General features: G+C 48.2%; 1 protein-coding gene across 1 annotated transcript in view; it reads right to left on the bottom strand.

Moving 5' to 3' along the window:
- The window catches only part of SIGMAR1 (sigma non-opioid intracellular receptor 1), a 112,695-nt gene that overhangs the window by 71,468 nt on the left and 22,603 nt on the right, over positions 1 to 18,624 (bottom strand). The gene's annotated exons all lie outside the window — the stretch shown is intronic.

The raw sequence follows: 18,624 nt of genomic DNA, 5'->3' as shown, positions 1-18,624 counted from the left end.
GAGTAGAGGGGGACTCACTCCGTGCACTGGGACATGTTCTGTCTTACTCTAGTGAGCATAAAGGGAAACAAACGTACAGTGCACGCTAGTGTATAGAATACCACTTGAAAAATAACTATATACCAGTGTCTCTTCATGAGCTATGCTGAATGTTCTTCCATCTACATACAACGTTTGTCAATTTGCAGCTTGGGTTATTTTTTAAAACTGGTCACTATATACCATTTATTTTTCTGTCTCTTCATTGTAAGTTAAAAGACATGCACTTACTTTTCTTTAGGGCACTGCAAGGCGTACTCTGTGATTGGTTAAACGTTAAGCAATCCTTTTTTTCGTCACTTCCTTCTCACCTTCTGTCAACAGGCAAAAAATGCGCAAACCAATACCAAGACTCGAACCAGTAAGAATGCGCAGTGGGTGACTGCACCTGCTGCAAGGCCCACTGTGTAACCTATAAGACCGTCTAAGTCTAGCAGGGAAAAATCAGCCTTTCATCTTTCACAATTTAGTACAATTGGCTCGAATGGGCAATAAAAAACGTGATACAAGGCAGTTCAGTCTGCTTCTGATTGGCCCATAAAAATAAATAAGCCAAATATGTTAGCTTTTATAGTTATGGTTAACACAATATTGGCACTGCATGGTGCTGTAAACGGCAAGCGTTACTGGCTGTGACAGTGGGTGTTTAAAAAGCCAACTTCGGAAGGATGAAAGGCTGCCCTGGCTATTCAGAGCTTCGAACTAGCAGCTACCTCGTGAAACTCGATGCAAGCGTCAAGCGCCTAACTCGCTCAACTATGTAATTCTGTTTGTGTAATACACCACGTCAGGGTGGTGGATGACAGAGTGAGAGACGCGCTGTACATCAGTAGCATTTAGGAAAGAAACGAAGCTCGTAGACCTCGTTTATGTTGTCTCCTTACCAGTTTGCATGAAACTGATTTTTGCACTGGACAAGTACGCGTCATATATTTGTGGGCAGAAGGAGCTTAGGTGTTCAGCTAAAAATAGCAGGGATCGGGTCACGTGACGAAGCCCCGAGCAGAAGCCAAGTCTGCAAGTTCCAAAGTCGCACCGCTTCTTGCAGGCATGTACATCATTTTTTTTTTACAATGCCAAGTTCACCAGTCTAAATACGTGCCGATACCAGGTGACCCGACAATATGGTCAGTCTAAAGAAAGTAAAAATGACTGCAGGTCAGCTAGACTTTAGTGCCGTTGTCTCGTGCGATAGGCTGTTAATAGGATCGTTGATAAATTCATAAAAGGCAGGTGTATTTAGAAACACGTTTTATTGTTAATGCACATCACAGAAAAATAGAATGTATTTTGTGCCACGAGAAAGATCCTAATAGCTCTGAATCACTGTGGCCTAATGGTATTTTCTAAACACACTCGAATGACAAAAAAGGGAAAATAAAAAATGCATTGTAAATACAGTACTACTCACTGCCTCGACACTGAGGCGCACTTCAAATTAGGCAGGTCTGCATATTTCATCAGGCAAAACATTGCCCGTCTCAGTGCAAGAGAGTCCTTTTCTCGAGTGTGTTGACCTGCTCTCCATGCTGTACAGAAAGGGCCAATGGTATTTGAACAGGCCAATGGATGAAAATGGCTGACCCAGCTCTCCTCGTCGACATATATGTATTTTATTTTTATTAATTAGTGTATTTAATTGCATCCTCTCCCCTAGATGTATCTAGAGACGAGTCAGTTTGGCTTGTAGCGCGCAGGGCTGGAGTAAACGAATGAGTTGTTGAATGATGGCTGCTTTTGTGTGGGTGAGAGAGTGTTCGCAGCCGGTGGTTTGCACGCCTCCTGCTAGCAGTCAGTGAGGGATTATATGAGATTTAGGAAACACGAGGACAGATCCCTGCCAGATCCGAGGAAGAATTCCTGCGCGGGCGACGACCACAAGCAGAAAAGCAGCTTTTCTCCCCATTGTGTATTCTTTAGAGGGCAAAACTCCTCTTCTGGAAGTGGTGAGAGTGGCACAAGCAGACGAGCTGTGGAATAAAGAGGGACTATGCGGACTCTGCAATGTAAAAAGGAAATATAACGTGTTAATAAAAACACAAGCTTGAAATGTGACCGCATGCTTTGGAACACATTGTTCTCGTGATGGCCAAAGCCAGTAGGTAACTCCTTTTGTACACTGCGAGTCGTCTTCTGTTACTGCATGTGGGCGCCCGCTTAGGTCGAACTGACGAGGAGGAAAAGAGACATGCAAAAGGATGATTGCGGGTAACAGTGAGATCATTTTACTGCAGCACATTGCAGATGGGGGAGAGGCCACTGTAGGGAGAGTGGGTGGAGGAGGAGAGGGCAGTGCGTCCTTGGCTAGAGAGCTGCTGTAAATGTGTCAGTAGCTGGACACGTTTTGTTAGAGCAAAAAGTCTAAATCGTGTGGTGTCACACAGTTCTACATCCTTCAGAGGACGATAAAATAAGTTACTGCTTAAAGCGCCTTGAAACCCACGCCTCAATATGACCTTCGTAAACTGATGGCTTAAAAAAGGCCTCTTACAGGCTTTCTACTATCAACATTTTATGCCTTGTTAAATTTCGTTTTGAACTTGTTTTCTTTTTTCTTCTTTTTATTATAGAGATACATAATAGTAATAGATCAAAACAAAAAATGCACCATCTTGCCAAGGTCAGATGTATTGGCTATGCCAATGCTTGTTTTTACCTATGATGATTCAGCAGGCTTAGAATAAAAGAATGATATGCGGCTGACCGTAATGTATGAGTCAGACAACGAGGAGTCAAGACAGTGTACACGTTTCTCCTATCCTCATTGCCCAAGTCTGCCGCATAATTACACCAATGTGAGCCAGGTCGCAGCCTCTCTGTTCACAGAGTAAGCATTCCCTGGAAAGGTGGGCAAATGAAAACAAGCATTGGCAAGTCAATAGGTATGGAGTTGGCCGCCAGTCTTTTGGTAACTCCTTTTTTGTTTTGTCATGGTTTTTACATTACTTTAACGTTCAGTAATGTGCTGGGCCCTCATTAAATCTAAAAACAACTGTTAAAAGGAAAAAGTATTTTTCTGGTTTCAAAAAGTACACATTATCATGGTACACCAGGGACTGAAGGGAAGTAACTTGTGTGTAGACGTGCTCCTTATGAAAGATAGGCCTCTAAAAATCATTAGAACATTCGAATGTTGGCATGTCCATTGAAGACAATGGAGTGCTGCGGGCTTTTACTGGCCGGTAAAAGCCCGCAGCGCCAACATTCCAATGTTCGCTTTGTTCACAGCAACAGCTGTGAACAAAGCCTCACGGAGCCCGAGGGGATTTTAATCCCCCCGGGCTCCGTGAATTATTATTTTTTTTTAATAGAACATTCTGCCCTGTGTGGCAGAATGTTCTAATAGCCTTAGAACCCGCCGTAGCGGGCTCTACCGGCTATTAAAGTCCCTCTCCCTTGTTAAATGCCCTCGCCTTCGGCTCGGGCATTTAACGCGGGGAGCGGGCCTTTAATAGCCGGTAGAGCCCGCTACGGCGGGTTCTAAGGCTATATTAAAGTGTTACTAGACCTGCAGGTCTAGTGATTTAAATAATCTACTCGGCCTAACTGTGATGCTCTTGACCCATAAACTGGTTTCAAATAATGCAAACTGGTCAAATATGTTAATTCACAGAGCTACTATTTTGGTTCATTATCACAAGATAGCATTTTTAAATGTGTCAGTGCAGCATGTCTGCTGTACAAAAAACTCCTGTCTAATAGAATACATGTTTTTTCCATATATAATACAAATCTAGGCGCATATAAGATACATCTGACCCCTGACTTGCCTACTCAGGACCACTGGAATTATACGATTGTGTGGCTGCGGTGATTTTTTCATAATTATAGATTTGCTGCATACATAATACATTATTGGCTGCATAATCTACAGATTTTAAAAATGTTGTTTCAAGTGCAAACGGTTCAAAAGTCACTAAATATACAACATGTCTTGCCGTGCACTGAAAGGCCTTTGCAAGGCTGGTCACCTTTCTGTTGCTTATTGCTATATTTGGGTTTTAAATTGTTACTAATGAGGTGCACACAATTCCCAGTTGTGTTACCAAGTTTAAAAATAACAAAATAATGAAGTAATATTATTGTGAAATGAGCTGCGTTATGCCACATAAATTGCCTTTTTGCCACATAATTTACTGTACCCTGCCACATATTTTAGACCCCTACTACTGTGTAATTCCAGTGGCCCTGCTCTTAGTTCATTAACAGCATTGTCATTGAGGTGGGGAAAGACTGTTTCTCTAATCATGGTTCAAAACTAGCACTTTTAATGAATTTGTAACTAAAGCATGAAGTGGAAGCATATACTGTCATTTCCAATGAGGACATTTTACATTAAAATAGCCACAACATTTCCCAACGACGTGTTTTTACTGATAAAACTATATAGTGTACAAACAGTAATGTTTGCAAATCGAGTTTCAGAAAATAATTGTCATTTGGGCATCACCAAGTAAAGTGTTCTGATTTGTTTTGCTGCTATCTAAATCTTTCCATCGCCCATCTGAATTTCAAAAACATCAATTTGTAACTCCTCATATATCATGAAATATTTGCACTATTAATTTCACAAGCTATTTAAATGTGTGTTATAAAAAAACTGGCATCCTAAAAGCCTTTTGTTTCACAATGATTGTCAGAAAGCTCACTTTACAAAATCATCTAACTGTAGTAAGAGAAACAAAGTAAACACTAATTTTCAGGATAAGACAAGCAGCACTTAGTAAAAAGACAAACTGATATTTGACCTCTGTCCTTGAACAGACAAGAAATGTGTCAAGATAAAACAAAATTTAAAGGCATCTTTATTGCTCATTCTTTTCTGAATGAACATAACACCATAGTAAAGTCTGTCAATGGTTGAAATGGCTCTAACATTCCCCCTCGATGCATGCTGGAGAAGGTAGAAGAAAAATGTGAATGACAATCAGACTAATGGATGAAGTGTGTCTGACAACAACCATAAGTAACTGTTATACATACTTTTAGTACAATCAAAAGGTCTTAGCTAACACTGACCTAAGAAAGCCATTTCTCTATCATTGGCTGCTAGCCTTGCCTCTGAGAAAGAAGACCTACTAAAAGGAAAGAAAATCGAGGAAGGAGGGCTGACAAAAAAGGAAGGAAAGCAGGGCACAAAAGGAAGAAAACAGAGCAAACAATGAAGGAAGCAAGGCCAAGAAGGAAGTAAGGCAAAAAGGAAGAAAGGAAGGGAGGAAGGGAGGGAGGCAGAAAGGAGGAAAGAAGGGAAGAAAGCAAAAAGGATGATACAAATGAAAATGCACGAAAGAAAAGGGGCAAAAAGGAAAAAGAGGGCAAAAAGAAAGAAGGAAAGAAAAAGAAGGCACAAGAAAAAATAAGGTATAAAAGAAAGAAGGAAAGAAAGAAGGAAAGCAACAAGGAAAAAAGGCAAAACGAAAGAAAAAGGCAAAAACGAAAAGGAAGGAAAGAAAGCAAACAGAAATGAAGAGGGAAAGAAGGCAAAGAAAAAATAAAGAAAAAGTAAACAAGGCTAGAAATAAAGATGCAAAAAGGAGAGACAAATGGAAAGAAAAAAAAGGGGAAGAAGGCCAAAAAGAAAGGAAAGAAAGAAGGCAGAAAAGAGGAAGAGAGACAAAATGAAAAAAGGAAAGAACAAATGGAAGCGGGCAGAAAAGAACAAAGAAAGATATGAAGGAAAGAAAAAAGAAAGAAGGAAAGAAGACAAGAAAAGGAAAATATGAAAATTCACAGAAAGAAAAGAAGGAAAGAGAAATGGAGAAGGCAAAAAAGAAAGGAAGAAAGAGAAGGCAAGAAAAAGAAAAGGGAAAAGAGGGAAAAAGGCAATAAAGACAAAATAAATAAAAAAATAAAGAAGCGAAGGTAGGAAAGAAAAAAGAAGGAGAGTTCACAGAATAAAATATTGGATACTAAAACCCAAACTACACCCCACCTATTTAAAAAAAAAACAAAAAAAACTCAACTGTTTACAAGTGTGCTGCAAATAAAACAAGATAAAGTTTTTTTTTTTTTTTTTTTCCAACTAAGCAAAGTTTATCAAAGAACCATAGGTGAAACCAAGTCCAGGAACACAATATTGCGTGCTGTGAAATAGCAGCAGTCAACTTCAAAAGGAATTTACAACTGCATTTGGAGATGGGTCCATAAAGCTGGAATATGCCCCAAGTTCACTTCAAATGCTTCCTACTATCACATCAGGCAACCAGAAGAGTATGTAGGCTGACGCATTGCTGTATTGTGTAGTGGGTAGGAGCAAAACTGGAATGACCCAACAGACCAATGGGTGAAGAGAAGTAGCTGAAAGCCGTTTTACGTATACTATACATATTATTTTAGAAATACCAAAAGGTCTTGGCTAACGCAAAACCTAAAGAGTCTTGGACCAGGTCTCTGCCTTGTCTCTTCACTGGATGAGCCTACCCGTTAGGTGAAAGCTTATCCAATTAGGAGAGAATGAATTGATGTAGGAGGGACCAACAGAACCAGCCAAGTAGGATCTGTCCCTTCTGCATAATCCATGCTTCAACATTAGATTCTGCAGCTCATTCCACTGGGATCTGTGCCCCAAAACAGGCCTGGTCTTTAATCAACGAGGTTGAGGTTGCCTTGTGCCTGCATCAAGGCCGAGCACCGCAGTGCAGGGGAGAAGAGGAAGAGTTACCCTGTCTGCCCTTGGAGTCCTCGATCCTCCCTCATCGAATCCACAATTCACCCCTTCGCCAGCACTTTTCAGAGACAAGCATTAGCAAAGCCAATAGCTTTCACCTTTGTTTCTTCTTTTGTATTCTATCTTACTAACTGGATTATAAATATTAGAAAAAGGTTATAATAATGTTTGCTTCAAATGTGATGAACTGTTAATAGTTGTTTATGTTGTGATGTATGTTGAATTAATATGCCAGTGTTCCAAACTCGTAATTTGTATCTCATTTAATATGGCATTGTATTAGAGTATAGTAATGTGGTGTTAGTAAAGTGCTGCTGCACCATTAAAATCATGCCCTTTTTACCTGCAAGGTAACCACAATAGTGGCTGCCTGTTTAGTAGTATAATATGGCAATATTTGGTGTTAAGAGGAGCTATGGCAACTTTTGGCCCCAGTGCCACTGCACCTGCTGCATCATTCAAATCATGACCTTAATGCCTGCAAGGTAACTGCACTTGTGACTGCACGTTTAGAAGTACAATTTATCAATAAACTAAGTTTAGAGGGGTTTTGACACACTGTGGCACTGGTGCCACTGCACCTGCTACACCATCAAAACCACGACCCTAGTGCCTGCAAGACAACTGCACATGGGACAGCCGGTTTAGAAGTAAAACAGTGATAATTTGTATTTAGTGGGGTTCCTAGAGCTTTTGGGCACGGTGCCACTGCGCCTGCTGCACCATTCAAATCCGGACCCTAATGCTTGCAAGGTAACTGCACTTGCAACTGCCTGATGAGTAGTAAAATATAGCAATATTTGGTGTTTAGAGGAGTTCTGACAACTTTTGGGCCTGGTGTCACTGCACCTGCTGCACTATTCAAATCATGACACTAGGGCCTGCAAGATAACTGCACTTTTCACTGCTCATTCAGCACAAAATATAATATTTTAGTATTAAAGAGTTATGACAACTTTTGGCTCTGGTGCTACTGCACCTGCTTCACCATTCAAATCATTACCATATTGCCTGCAGGGTAACTGCACGTGCGACTGCTTATTTAGTAGTAAAATATAGCAATGATTGGTGTTTAGAGGGCTTTTGGCCCTGGTGTCACTGCAGATGCTGCACCACTAACATCATGACCCCAGTGCCTGCAAGTTAACAGCACTTGTGACTACCTGTTTAGTAGTAAAATATTGCAATATTTGGCGTTTAGAGGAGTTCTGACAACCTTTGGCCCCGGTGCCACTGCACCATTCAGATCATGAGCCAAGGGCCTGCAAGATAATTGCACTTGTGACTGCTGGTTTGTTCATAAAATATAGCAATAATGAGTGTTTAGTGGGGTGCCTAGAGCTTTTGCTTCCGGTGCCATTGCACCTACTGCACCATTGAAATCATGACTCTAGTGCCTGCTAGATATCTGCACTTGTGTCAGCATATTTACTAGTAAACTTAAGCAATAGTCTATGTTTAGATGGGTTCTGACACCCTGTGGCCCCGGAGCCACGGCACCTGCTGCAACATTCAAATCATGACCCTAATGCATGTAAGTAAACAGCACTTGTGACTAACTGTTTAGTAGTAAAATATAGCAATATCTGGTGTTTAGAGGAGTTCTGACAACTTTTGGACCTGGTGCCACTGCACCTGCTGCACCATTCAAACCATGGCCCTAGTGCCTGCAAGATAGCTGCACTTGTTACTGCCTAATAAGTCACTGAGAGAATAACAATTAAAAATAAAACGTCGCCCAATTATAACAAGCATTTGCAATGCAATGGGTCTTGCGTTTGCTCGAGTTAGAGCTATTAGCATTTTAAACTCCTAACCAAACTTTTCTTGACACAAACTGAAAAGTAAAAGAGTTTCACATAAGCGAGCCGACGGCTGCCATGAGCGTGAAGCAGACACAGAAAAGGAAACAGAAGTTCGGTCGCGGTGTAACGTATTGGTAAAGTGCAATTATCCATGTAATCAGCAAAAGTGCAATTATCCATGTAACAGGGTCGATGTCATGCAAAGCGCTGGAATACTGCCTAGCAATATTGCGCTGCCTACGAAATAAAAATAAAAAGTAGTCCAGAAACCACAGGGAAAACATCGAGCCTTATATGTTTTCAGTAGTCAGCCCGTGCGCTCGAGGCGGGCTAAACACCAGAAAAGGCATGACATATGCATGCCTTTCACTAATTAAATCAACAGTATTTTAAAAGGCAAGCCCATCAAACCAACCAAACTGATGGGCGTGGTTAAAGGGCTACAGAGAGATTACACCAGGGACAGAGCGCTTTGCGCTAAACCCTAAAATGACTTTTCTTTAAAAATGAGTGAATGGTAACTTAAGAGATAAAGAAACAAATAACTTTAATATTTACAACTGTTATTCATCAGAAATGTAATTATTAAATAATGAAAAACATAACATAATGAGCTCACTCTCTGCTTGCTATCTGCACTCAATACTCCATTGCAAGATGGCCGATATGTTTAAACACATTTCAATGCTAAGTGACTTGCGTTCAGTTCATCTTTTCGCATACAAACCCTAACAAGTAATCAATCACCAAAAACCGGATGGTGTACTTTGATCACGCTCCACGCAACCGTAAAAGCAGAAGAGCAGGAAGTGACCTGCTAGCCAATAAAATGCAAGTAAATTCAAGCGACGTTGGAGCAATGTTTGAATGAACAAATGGGAAGTTCAGGCTACTGAGGGGCGAAGTAGGGGTGGGTTCTAAGACCTTTGAAAGTTTTTCATTTTTTTTTTTTTTTAACATAAGATAAGACTTTGCAGCAGGCGAAATCTAATAAAAATATTGCACAGGCTCACATGCACACACAGAAATCCTGCACAGGCTAACATGCACACAGAAATACCGCACAAGCTCACATGCACACACTTGCAGAAATACTGCACAAACTGACATACCCACACCCACAGAAAAACTGCAGTCGCACATGCGCACTCAAATACTGCACAGGCTCACGTGCCCAAACAGAAATACCGTACAGGTGCACATGCACACAAAGAAATACTGTACATGGGCACATGCACACAAAGAAATACTGTACATGGGCACATGCACACACTTACAGAAATACTGAACAGACTCAGAAGCAAACACAGAAATACTGCACAGGCATACATGCACACACTTACAGAAATATTGCACAGGCTCACATGCACACACAGAAATCCTGCACAGGCGAACGTGCACACAGAAATACCGCACAAGCTCACATGCACAGACCTACAGAAATACTGCACAAACTGACATACCCACACCCACAGAAAAATTGCAGTCGCACATGCGCACACAAATACTGCACAGGCTCACGTGCCCACACAGAAATACTGCACAGGCTCACATGCCCACACAGAAATACCATACAGGTGCACATGCCCACACAGAAATACTGTACATGGGCACATGCACACAAAGAAATACTGTACAGGTGCACGTGCACACACACTTACAGAAATACTGAACAGGCTAAGACGCGCACACAGAAATACTGTACAGGCACGCACGCACACAGAAATAGTGCACAGGGTCACGCCCACACACAAATACTGCACAGGCTCACGCCCACACACTTACTGAAATACTGCACAAGCTCACGCGCACACACAGAAATACTGCACAGGCTCACAAGCACACACTTACTGAAATACTGCACAAGGTCATGCGCGCACGCACTTGCAGAAATACTGCACAGAATCACATGCACACACGGAAATACTACAAAGGCTCACATACACCCAGAAATATTGCACAGGTGCACTTGCACACACTTACAGAAATACTGCACAAGCTCACATGCACACACTTACAGAAATACCACGCAAGCTCACATGCACACACACACACTCTTACAAAAATACTGCACAGTCGCACATGCGCACACACAATGCACAGGCTCACGTGCACTTACAGAAATACTGCACAAGGTCACGCACACACTTGCAAAAATACTGCGCAGGCTCAAGTGCGCACACAGAAATACTGCACAGGCTCATGAGCATGCACTAACTTGCAGAAATATTGCATAGGCTCACGTGCCCACACTTGCAGAAACAGTGCATAGACTCACTTAGATAGAAACAGGGCACAAGTCGGGGGCTGGACCAAGTCCCTCCACTATTTTTTAGAAAGAGGACTTGAGTCCCCAGGTCCCAAGGCTGAAAGATATCGGAGTGCCCCAGCACTGCAGCTGGATGCATTTTCAAACACTAAGGCCTTCATTACAACATTGGCGGTAAAAGCCGCTTTCCGCCGTGCAGAAGACTGCCAACACACCACCGCACCACTCCGCCACAGCTATTATGACCCACAGCACGGATTCCGACAAAATTCAGACACCCACACAAGTCCGCCGCACCAAAGGTCAGTGATAAACTGGCGAAAACAAAACCAACAGAAATACGCCCACACTATCACAACACACTAATCCACGCGGAGGTCTTTCACCCGAGGTATTCCATTGGCGGTACACACCGCTGCGCTCAAAATACACACACACATACAAAACACAGCCACATTGGACAATTCCAAATACACACACCTGATACACATACACACACCACTCCCACACACTCAATACAATATAAAACACACACCTACATCACCCACAAACCCCTACGACCAAAAATCCCGAACAAAGGCCAGAGAGACACCACAAACAACTACCAAGCATCCACAGGCACACAATACCATCACCCACAGAACTTCCACGCACCTCACACAACACACCACTAAATATCACCCCACCTATCACCACACACACCACCCCACACCACCCCATGGCACTGCAAAGACACCCCAGGTTCTCGGAGGAGGAGCTCAGGGTCATGGTGGAGGAAATCGTCCGGGTAGAGCCACAGCTATTCGGATCACAGGTGCAGCACACCTCCATTGCTAGGAAGATGGAGCTATGGCGAAGAATTGTGGACAGGGTCAACGCAGTGGGACAGCACCCAAGAAATCGGGATGACATCAGGAAGAGGTGGAACGACCTACGGGGGAAGGTGCGGTCCGTGGTCTCAAGACACCACGTTGCAGTTCAGCGGACTGGCGGCGGACCCCCACTTGCTCCCCCACGATTAACAACATGGGAGGAGCAGGTCTTGGCGATTCTGTATCCTGAGGGCCTTGAAGGAGTAGATGGAGGAATGGACTCTGGTAAGTCAAATCTTAACTATTACATCCCCCACCCTAACTGCATGCCATCACATACCCACACCCTCACCCTCACCACTCCTACTCCTCACAAATGTTCCACTATCACAACCCACACATCCCAACACCAAGCCCTGCATGCAACAAAGCATCAACACCCATCACCAAAGCATGGCCACTGCACATACCCATACACCCCCCTAAACCATCATAACACAAGGTCCTACACAGGAATGCAAGCACTGGGGTACACGGACACCCACCCATTGCACACCATGGCACACACAGATGTAATAAACATCCTTTTATACCCCTGCAGGACCCCTACCCAACGTCACCGGACAGGAGGGTCCACACATGTCCACACCAACAGAAGAGGCCCACAGTGATGACAACAGCTCTGTCCAACTGGATCTAGATGACCAACCCGGTCCATCGGGGACCTCTGGACAGTTGGTTCCCCTCACACAGTCACAGGCCACCACAGAGCCTTCCCCCCTCTGGAAACACCAGCACAGCACCCACCCAGCGGGCCCATACCTACGTCCCCAAGACACATCAATCAGCTGTGTTTCCACCACTACAGGGAACCCAGGCTAACCCACCACCCCAACAACAACAGGGACCTGGGGGCAGTGGTAGCGGGCACACGGTCCAGGGGACGGAGGCCCAGGAACACTGGGGAACTGGGAGGGCTGCTGTGCGACAGGAGGAGGAGGACAGGCCCAGGGAACCCACTCTCCACGAGGCCCTCTCCTCCATCATGGGAGCCTACCACCACTCCCAGGAGATGATGGCAAAGGTACTGGCCAAGTTTCAGGAGACGCAGCGCCTGCAGGAGGAACAGTATTTGGGCTTCAGGGAGGAACTCAGAACCATCAATTCCCCCCCCTGGGCACCATCGTAGGGGTGCTGAAGGAAGTATTCAACACCAGGAGGGACACTGTGGCACAACAAGGGGCCCCTGACACTAGCATGGACGATGAACTGCCCACCACCTCTGCCGGCGCTAGTGGACAGGAGGCACCGCCACAGGACCGCCACACCAGCACCCCACCCCCTGCAGAGGAAGAACCACCCCGCAAACGGTCCCTGAGATCCAGGACAAAGACAGAGAACTATGCCAAGACCCCCGCCAAGAAATGAGACCACACTGAAGGTCATCCTTCTGTCCCACTTTGTCACCCTGTCTATCCTTAAACTGCCCTAGTTCCACTTCCTTTGCCCATTTGGGCAATACACCTGTGAGACTAATAGACTGAACTCTGCCATGGACATTCCTCCACCATCAACCCTCACCATTTTGCAACCCCCTCCAATATTGAGCGCTTAAATAAACACCCTTGAAGCACAAAACAATCTGGAGTCAGTCTGTGATTTCGGAATAGTGTATTAGCAATTACTGTGGCAAAATGCTCTTTCAATTGTAATGTCAAAATACCTAGTTCACACAGCTGTAGTCCATGAGGAATCAAAGCAGATGTCACACAGTGGGACCCACATCTGTGAAATCGTAAGGGAAAGTGACAACTCAGTGACCATACACTGGGTGAAAACGACAGACAGTAGAGAGGTAGTAGAGTTAAAGTACATGTAGTAGGCAGGTTTGTATTCTTACCTGTCTCTCACTGGAAATATTGCTGGATCACAGAGTTCCTGTTGTCCATGTCCTCTTCTTCTGCTTCCTCGTCTTCTCTGTCCACAGGCTCCACAGCTGCAACAACACCGCCATCTGGACCATCCTCCTGTAGAAAAGGCACCTGTCGTCGCAAAGCTAAGTTGTGAAGCATACAGCAGGCCACGATGATCTGGCACACCTTCTTTGGTGAGTAGAATAGGGATCCACCGGTCATATGTAGGCACCTGAACCTGGCCTTCAGGAGGACCGAAGGTCCGCTCTATTATCCGCCGCGTTCGCCCATGGGCCTCACTGTAGCGTTCCTCTGCCCTTGTCCTGGGATTCCTCACTGGGGTCAGTAGCTATGACAGGTTGGGGTAACCAGAGTCACCTGCAAATGGCGAGGGACAACTGATAGACACACACTAACCTGTAGGGATATCCCCCAGACCCAGACAACCATTCCCACTGACTTGCTTCCAGGTGCTCACCTAATAGCCACACACAGTGCCTCTGGAGTTGACCCATCACATAAGGGATGCTGCTATTCCGCAGGATGTAAGCGTCATGCACTGAGCCAGTGAATTTGGCATTAACATGGGAGATGTACTGGTCTGCCAAACACACCATCTGCACAGTCATGGAATGATAACTCTTCTGGTTTCTGTACACCTGTTCACTCCTGCAGGGGGTGCCAAAGCCACATGTGTCCCATCAATGGCACCTATGATGTTGGGGATATGTCCCAGGGCATAGAAGTCTCCTTTCACTGTAGGTAAATCCTCCACAGGAGGGAAAACGATGTAGCTCTGCATGTGTTTCAGCAGGGCAGACAACACTCTGGACAACACGTTGGAAAACGTAGGATGGGACATCCCTGATGCTATGGCCACTGTTGTTTGAAATGACCCACTTGCAAGGAAATGGAGCACTGATAACACCTGCACTTGAGGGGGGGATTCCTGTGGGATGGCAGGTAGCTGACATCAGGTCTGGCTCCAACTGGGCACACAGTTCCTGGATTGTGGCACGGTCAAGCCTGTAGGTGATGATCACGTCTTTCCTCCATTGTCGACAGGTCCACCAGCGGTCTGTACACCGGAGGATGCCGCCATCTCCTCACATGTCCCAGGGGACGGTGCCAATGAAGGACAACAGCGAACACAGAGTCAAACAACTCAGAGGTACGTAAACACAGTTTACACCGAACATGAATCATCATCCGATATTTGGCCTGTATGTGTGTTGAGGCTAGGCATGTGTGACACAGTTAAAAATTAAGCCACGTGGGCCCTTGAAATGGCGGCTGCCTGACCTGTAAACTGGGACAGTGGGATGTGAGGTAACTGCGCTGGCGTTGTACACCATCGCAGTAGGCGGTCAAAGACCGCAGCACAATCCTGCATTGGTTAACATTGGACCCTATGGGTCCCAGGAGCCAATGACGATGTACGCCGGGGGTGACGGTACGCATCCGCCGCAGACGTGACCACCATTTTCTATCTGTTCAACCACTCGATACCTGAACTTCAACAGGAGAGGACCTACACTGCAAGTCCTGCTGTGACCTCAGTCTGGAAGAGACAATGGCTTGTGCGACTGGGGAAAGGGCCCCTGCCTTCATATTGGAGGAGTTGGAGAAACTCGTGGATGGGGTCCTCCCCCGGTACACGCTACTCTACGGTCCTCCAGACAAACAGGTAAATACACTGGAAGCATGCTGTATGGGCTATGCCTGTGTGGAGTGGGGTGGATGAAAGATTGGGGGAGAGATTGAGGCGTGCATGAAACGACGGTGAGTGCATGTGCATCATGGCAAGGGTAGGGATGGGGGCCAATGACTGCGACGGTGCATTTCATAATAACTTTTCTTTTCTCCCCGTACAATTCATGTAGGTCAGCGGCCACCAGAAAAAAAGATATTTGGCGTGCCATCGCCAAGGACGTCCGGACCCTGGGGGTCTACCACAGACAGAGCACCCACTGCCGTAAAAGATGGGAGGACATTCGCCGCTGGAGCAAGAAGACGGCGGAGGCTCAGCTGAGGATGGCCTCCAAACGTGGGAAGGGTGCCCGTCGAACCATGACCCCCCTGATGTGCAGGATCCTGGCGGTGGCCTACCCGGAGTTGGATGGGCGCTTGAGGGCATCACAGCAGCCACAAGGTGGTGAGTACACTCTCATTCTGCTGATTTTGCGTGCAATGGAGGTGTCTGGGTGGGGGAGGTGGGCTGTGGGTTTCCGTAGGCCAGGGCGAGTTTAGGAGGCAAGGTCCCCTTGTGCTGGCAGAGCCTGTGGCACCCCACACCACCTGTGTACAGTGCCAAGTACACCTAATCAGGCTCCTGCAAAATCGTTGTGCGCAGATATTGTCCATAGCCTTGTAGGCCATGTCCCAGGGATTGAACAGTGGAGGCCAAGTGCGCGGCGTAGTGCAGGGGGCTTCTGTGTCTGTCGTGTCCGCCAACGGTAGCGGTAATGCATGCACTCAACATGTCTTTCTTCTGTCGTCCCCCCCCTTTTTGTGGTCTCCCTGTTCTTGTGTGCATTAGCATCATCAGGCAGAGGAGCAGTGGCAACGGAGCAGGAGGGAGCTGCATCCCACATGGCCCTGGAGGGCGAGACAACGGAGTCGGAGTACACCAGTGGGACGGAGGGCGAGGGGAGCTCCACGGTGGGGACAGGAGCTGACACCAGTGACACAGACTCGTCCTCTGATGGGAGCTCCCTTGTGGTGGCGGCAACATCTGTGCCCCCCGCATCTACAGGTACAGCCGCCACCCCCCCCTACCAGCACCACCCTCCCAGCAGCCCCTCAGCCTTTGCCCCGTGCCCGCTCACCCAGGAGGGTGGGCATCACCTTCGCCCCAGGCACCTCAGGCCCTGCCCCAGTCACCCCTGCTGCCCTCGGTGAGGAGGCCATTGACCTCCTCTGGTCCCTTACTGCTGGGCAGTCTACCATTTTGAATGCCATCCAGGGTGCAGAAAGGCAGTTGCAACAAACAAATGCATTCCTGGAGGGCATTCATTCTGGTCAGGCGGCCCTTCAGCAAGCTTTTCAGACTCTGGCCTCAGCAGTGATGGCAGCCATTGTCCCCGTTTCTAGCCTCCCCCCTCCAACTTCCTCCACCCAGACCCAATCCCCTGTACCTCAGGCTATCCCAAGCACACCTTCAGACCAGCATGCACACACCTCAACACACAAGGGAAGCTCAGGCAAACATAAGCACCACACATCCAATAGGCACTCATGCAAGCATCACACACATGCAGACACACCAACATCCACTGCCTCCACTGTGTCCCCCCTCCTCCTCGTCTCCCTCTTCCCTCCCAGTCTCGTCTACACTCACACCTGCATGCACGACATCTACAGCCACTACTGCCATCACCAGCACACACACCACCACACCCCGCTCACATGCAGTCACCACCTCTACTGCCATTCACACTTCCCCTGTGTCCTCTCCCAGTGTGTCTGTGACGCCACCTCCCAAGATACACAAACGCAGGCACGCACCCACCCAACAGCCATCCACCTCAAGACAGCCTCCAGCGCATGCACCTTCACCTAAAGTCACCGAACCAACACCTCCTACAACCACAACCTCTTCCTCCACTCCAAAACCCCCTCCAGCTACCCGTCCCAGTGTTTCCAAAAAACGTTTCCTGTCCAACCTTGACCTCTTTCCCATACCTCCCCCACCCTGTCTCCCTCCTAGGGCCAGACTATCCAGGTCCCAACCTAGCACCTCAGCCACAACATCTCCGGGACCAGTGGTGCCTGTAGTCACCGGAATCTGGAGTGCACCGCCCACCAGGGCAGCCATTGTGGCACGGAGCCACAGCACGGACAGTCCCCCACCTGTGAAGCATCTAAAGTTGACCAGTGCCTGGTGGGAGAGGGGGGGGTGGGGGGGGGGGGGGGAGACTCCAGCCACCGAAGCCGCTCCCAGAGGTAGAGGTGGGAGTGTGGAGTCAGCTGCGACACCTTCCAAGGTGGGGGAAGGGCCACAAGAAAGTCAGCAGGTCTGGGAAGAGCAGCACGGCGGAGAAGACCGCCATCATCCCCGCTGCCCAGAAGCCCACTGCCAGCACCTGCCCTGCTGCCCAAGAGGCCAACGCCAGCACCTGCCCTGCTGCCCAAGAGGCCAACGCCAGCACCTGCCCTGCTGCCCAAGAGGCCAACGCCAGCACAAGCCCCGCTGGGCCAGACAGGACCGCCAGCCCCGCTGGGCCAGACAGGACCGCCAGCCCCGCTGGGACAGAGAGGACCGCCAGCACCAGCCCCGCTGGGACAGAGAGGACCGCCAGCACCAGCCCCGCTGGGACAGAGAGGACCGCCAGCACCAGCCCCGCTGGGACAGAGAGGACCGCCAGCACCAGCCCAGCTGGGACAGAGAGGACCGCCAGCACCAGCCCAGCTGGGCCAGAGAGGACCGCCAGCACCAGCCCAGCTGGGCCAGAGAGGACCGCCAACACCAGCCCAGCTGGGCCAGAGAGGACCGCCAGCACCAGCCCAGCTGGGCCAGAGAGGACCGCCAGCACCAGCCCCGCTGGGCCAGAGAGGACCGCCAGCACCAGCCCCGCTGGGCCAGAGAGGACCGCCAGCACCAGCCCCGCTGGGCCAGAGAGGACCGCCAGCACCAGCCCCGCTGGGCCAGAGAGGACCGCCAGCACCAGCCCCGCTGGGCCAGAGAGGACCGCCAGCACCAGCCCCGCTGGGCCAGAGAGGACCGCCAGCACCAGCCCCGCTGGGCCAGAGAGCCAGCGCCGCTGGGCCAGAGAGGACCGGCAGCACCAGCCCCGCTGGGCCAGAGAGCCAGCGCCGCTGGGACAGAGAGGACCGCCAGCACCAGCGCCGCTGGGCCAGAGAGGACCGCCAGCACCAGCCCCGCTGGGCCAGAAAGGATCGCCAGCACCAGCCCCGCTGGCCAGAGAGGACCACCAGCCCCGCTGGGCCAGAGAGGACCGCCAGCACCAGCCCCGCTGGGCCAGAGAGCCAGCGCCGCTGGGCCAGAGAGGACCGCCAGCACCAGCGCCGCTGGGCCAGAGAGGACCGCCAGCACCAGCCCCGCTGGGCCAGAGAGGATCGCCAGCACCAGCCCCGCTGGCCAGAGAGGACCACCAGC

Source organism: Pleurodeles waltl, chromosome 1_1 (genome assembly GCF_031143425.1).
Source record: "Pleurodeles waltl isolate 20211129_DDA chromosome 1_1, aPleWal1.hap1.20221129, whole genome shotgun sequence".
In the NCBI taxonomy this organism is placed as follows: domain Eukaryota; kingdom Metazoa; phylum Chordata; class Amphibia; order Caudata; family Salamandridae; genus Pleurodeles; species Pleurodeles waltl.
This window is presented reverse-complemented; position numbering and strand designations above follow the sequence as displayed.